Below are 5,391 nucleotides of genomic sequence, written 5' to 3' on the forward strand. Positions count from 1 at the left end.
CGACCCGCACCTGTGCTGCCACAGGAAACCGACCGTGTTGTCTCCTCTGTGTCGGTGACGGCAGGGCAGGTTGAGCGGCTGCTCAGCGCGCTGGACGCAGGTAAAGCCGTTGGCCCGGATGACATAAGCCCACGCCTCCTCAAGAATTGTGCCAAGGAGCTCTCAGGTCCTCTCTCCGCCGTCTTCACGTCTTGCCTGAGGGAGTGCAAGTGGCCTTCACTATGGAAGGAGGCGCGTGTGGTTCCGGTCCACAAGAAAAAAATCGAGGTCCGAGCCCAGCAACTACAGGCCAATCTCCTTGCTTTCTGTGGTGGGCAAGGTGCTGGAGCGTGTGGTGGCTGCAGTCATCTGTCAGCATCTGAGTGAGAGCCATCTCCTCTCAGATAGACAGTTTGGCTTTATGCCTGGCCGGTCTACCGCGGACCTCCTCCTCCTCCTCTCCAAAGATTGGCAAGACGCACTGGATGAAGGCCTGGACACACTCGTGGTAGCCCTGGATATTGCTGGAGCCTTTGACAGGGTTTGGCACGCGGGGCTCATTGAGAAGCTTCGCGCCAAAGGTGTCCAGGGTGCCCTACTGATGCTGCTCAAGGATTACCTCCAGGGGAGGACCCTTCAGGTGGTGATCAACGGGCAGTCATCAAGGCCTTCACCAGTGCATGCCTCAGTTCCGCAGGGTTCCGTGCTTGGCCCAACCCTGTGGAACATATATATCGACGATCTCCTCCGGCAGCTATCGGCAGTGTCAGCGTACGCCGATGACTGCACACTCTCCCGCTCCTACTGCCGCCCCGACAGCCAGCGCGCCGTCGAGGAGATCAACAGGCAGCTCAGCCTGGTGGGGCAGTGGGGAGAGGAGTGGCAGGTCACCCTCGCCCCGGAGAAGACGCAGGGCATGGTCATCTCACGGTCCCCAGACGCCTCTCGAGCAGTCTCAGGCCAGCTGCGTCTTGGAGGCAAGAGTCTGCCCCTCCAAGACCACATCAAGGTCCTGGGAGTGACTGTGGACCAAAGCCTGCGCTTCGACCTCCACGTCCGAGCTGTTGCCCGCCAGGCCTCCCTGCGAGTCTCTGCCCTGCGAAGAGTAGCGGGATCCCTCGACCCACGGGGCATCCTCACTCTCTTCAAGGCACAGATACGTCCGTATCTGGAGTACGGTGCCCTGTGCTGGATGGCGAGTGCTGCCACCCACATGCAGAGGCTCGACGCAGTGCAGCGACGAGCACTGCGTCTGGTGGAGGCCAGCGAGCACCTGGAGGAGTCGTCTGCCACTGTGACATCGCTGGAGCACCGCCGTGATGTCTCACCACTGGTGGTGTGTCACAAAGCCCAGGTGCAGGGGGTTCCCCACCTCAGCAGCTTGAGGCTCCCTCCACGCGCTGCTCAGAGGTTCACCCGGACTACACTCTCCGGTGACCAGCTCGTGGAGGTGCCTCGATCACACTCCAGGCAGCACCAGCGCACATATACAGCCAGGACCACACGCCTGTGGAACATGTTCACGGCAGCCACTCCCCATGTGGAGAACATGAGCACGCAGCAGGTGAAGCTGGCTGCTCACAGGTGGCGTGAGGGACACCCAAGTGCGCTAGTGCTATAAACTATAAATATAAAGTGACAAACTGACATTATTCCATATTGTTTTTACAAGTTTTTCTTTACTTTTTCGTATTTTGTATTTGTATGCTTCTATGTTTCAACATTCAACAATTCAATTTGTCCCATACACAGGCTCTTAGAATAATTATACCGAAAAAGTGTAATTTTGAGCCTCCTTTTATTGTAAAAAAAAAAAGAGAGAGAGAGAAAACAGAGTACTGAGTCAATCTGTAATCCAAGTTGAACCCATTACTACGTGTCCTGCCCGGCTCTCTTACCACCAGGACCTTATTGACATCACCACATGAAGAAGAAAGTGACGAGGAAAGATGAAGAAGAAGAAGAAGAAATAAGGAGGAGGAGGAGGAGGAGGAAGAGGAAGAAGATGAAGGAGAATGACTAGAAGAGAGACGAGAGTAATAAAAAATGATATATAAAGAAGAAAGGTATTAGAAAATATCAAGAAAACAAGAAAGAAGAACAAGAAGAGAAGAAAGAAATGCGTGCGAGGAGGAGGAGGAGGAAGAAGAGGAGGGGGAGGAGGAGGAGGAGGAGGAGGAGGACATTATAATTCCGTAAAGGTAAAAAAAACATTATAAAAAAACACTGAGTCAATATATACAGCAAGTTATCGTCATCAGTTCGTCCCCTTCAAAGAAAAACGTACAGCGAAGATTTCCATATAGATTAAGTACAGAAGACGCTAAAAAAAAAAAAGTACCCTATTGTTTTTTTTCCCACGTTTCCTATTATCTTTTTTTCCCACTTCCTATTATTTTTTTTCCATCACGTGTGCCGGGCCAGACAGCTTCAGGAGTTCATGAAGTGAGTGAGGTTTACCATATATCAGTTTTGTCTATTATATTTACTGTACCTATTTAATCTATTTAGTATATAGCTCAGAAAGGAGGCAGGAATAATTATAATAACTAAATAAAATGAAAAACAGATAAATAATAAAAGAAATAATATAGAAAGTATCAAGGAGCTGAGAAAACCTACACTAAGGAATTATTGTAAGAAATTGAGGATAAGATATTAATAAAGAAGATCAGAATACAAATTATACATAAACAAGAAATGAAATCAAGTAATAAAAAAAAAACGCGAAATAAATAAATGAATCTTCGTAAATGATAAAATATGTGAGAGGGCGTCAGACAAGATTTATTATTAATGTTCAAAGTAAAAAAAAATGTAGAAAAAAGGTTGATAGATTTATATGCGAACATTACAAGAGGTGTGAATTACGTAAAGAGAAAGGGGAGTGAATTTTTGGCTAACTTGCTGTAGTCTGAAATATTACAGAGAGAGAGAGAGAGAGAGAGAGAGACCTTTACTGCTGTCCGAGATGAGAAAAGGGCGGAGAATTCTAAAGAGAGGCGTCAGCGCAAGCCTTGAATTAACTGTTGATTATTTAAACCATCCACCTGGGGAGCGAACTCAAAAGTGCTCGGGAGACTAAATTCGTTTCCGGACTCCTTGAAGTGAAGAAAATTATAGTGAAAATATTTTTTTGGTTTTTGTTGAAGTGGAAGACATACACAGCGAGTACTTTATTGATTTTTTTTTTTTTTTTGCTTCTACGAGTCAGTCTTTTTATTTGCTTCGGTAAAAGAAATATACAACGGAGATTTTATTTAGTGTATTCCTTGTTATTTCTGTGAGGGTTTGTTTTTCACCTCAACTAAAATTTCTTCTATTTTTTTTATTCGTATGGTATTTTATCCTCATTCTCTGATACTATAATTTTTTCTTCAACACAAAATAAATACGGATATATTATTTAGTGTATTCCTTGTTATTTCTGTGAAGGTTTGTTTTTCACCTCAACTAAAATTTCTTTCTATTTTTTTATTCGTATGTTATTTTATTCTCATTTTCTGAAACTACATTTTATCTTCAACACCAAATAAATACTGATATATTACTAAGTCTATTCCTTGTTATTTCTGTGAAGGTTTGTTTTTCACCTCAACTAAAATTTCTTTCTATTTTTTTATTCGTATGTTATTTTATTCTCATTTTCTGAAACTATATTTTATCTTCAACACCAAATAAATGCTGATATATTACTAAGTTTATTCCTTGTTATTTCTGCGATGGTTCTATTTATTATTTGTATGACATTTTATCCTCATTCTCTGACAGTGTATTTTTATCTTCCACACAAAATAAATAAAAAGTTTTTTGTCTAACCTTCCCACACGCTGTTAATCCTTCACGATCTAACAAATTATTCACTAAGGTTTCTCTTTGATATTATTCACATTTATTATTATTATTACTCGCATTATATCATTATTTTCTTTCACTATATTTTGCTTTCGACATAAATAATAATAATTCTCTTGTGTAACATTTTCTTTCACATTTTTTTTTTCATTTATATTAATTTGACAAAGACTTATTTCAGTTTTTTTTATATATATATGTGAATTTCGACGTTATTTGATGCTTTTGTTTTTTTCGTATTTCTTTCTTTTCTTTCTTTCTTTCTTTCTTTCTTCATTTCTTCGTTTTTTTGGTTATATTTTTTTTTATTCTCGTTTTCTTTCAATACATTTTTTCTTTTTCCTTTTCCTTTTCTCTTTTTTTTTTACCGATCAAAGAGTTCATAAGTGCGTATATATATTTTTATTCTATTTAGTATTTCTTTCTCATATTAATCAATTGCTTCAAAACATTTACAATGTTTAGATTACTCTATTTTTTCTTTTTTTCATCATTTCATCTTCCTTTATTATTTTTACCTTTGTTTATCAGATTAATTTCCCTTCAACATAAATAATAAAACTCTAGTACAACATTCCCTCGCACCTTCAATCTCTATCCTCTATTTTCTGTTCTCTATTCTCTATTCTCTCTTTCTATACCTCTATCCTCCTCGCATCTTGAACCATTAACATCAAACTTTCCTTTCCTTCCCTTCCTTCCTTCCTTCCTTCCTTCTTTCTCTCTCCTCCTCATCAATTATTTAACTATACCTTCCCTTCACTCTAAACCATATCACCTGTGCAACACTCTCTCGCCTTGACCTTTCTACTTTTCGTCCTATCTTTCTTTTCTTTCTCTGTTTTCATCGTCATCAATTTCTACCGTTTATATTACCTTCAACATAAGTCATTCTCTAGCGTGACCTTTCCGTCTCGCCCCGCCGTCACACATTGAATAATAACCCAACGATTACCAGGACTGAAAGATGTGTGAAGTTCAGGCCCAATCCGTCAACCAGCATTTATTCATATCTCGCAGCCACCAGCCATCACCAGGACTGTCAGGTCGGTTTTGCATTCTTGCTTTCTAGGTTTGGTTAGGTTTGGTTTGAGGCAGTTTTTTCTTTATTTCTGTCTTGTTTATTTCTGACCTCATTTCGTTCTTGCTTGCTTTCTTCTTTGTTTTCTTTCTTTCTTTCTCTCTTGTTTATTTCTCACTTCTTCCACCACCAGCACTGCCATGTCATCTCGTTCTTGCTTGCTTTCTTCTTTGTTTTCTTTCTTTCTTTCTTTCGGCTTCTGTCTTTCGATCGATCTTTCTTTCTTTCTTTTCTCCTTTCTGTAAGCCTGTTTTCCTGTCCTTCTATCTTTCTTTCTTTCTTTCTTTCTCCCAGCATTCCTTCCTTCCTCACTTTTCTTCTTTCCTTCCTTTCTTCCTTTCTGCCATTAATCATTCCTTCCTGCCTTTCAATCTATGTTTATATCTATCCTTATTTACTTTTCCTTCCTTCTTCGTTCCATCTATCCTTCCATCCCCTCTTCCTCCCTCGCTACCTACCTCCCTTCAATCCCTTCC

The sequence above is a fragment of the Eriocheir sinensis genome, chromosome 60 (genome assembly GCF_024679095.1).
Source record: "Eriocheir sinensis breed Jianghai 21 chromosome 60, ASM2467909v1, whole genome shotgun sequence".
In the NCBI taxonomy this organism is placed as follows: domain Eukaryota; kingdom Metazoa; phylum Arthropoda; class Malacostraca; order Decapoda; family Varunidae; genus Eriocheir; species Eriocheir sinensis.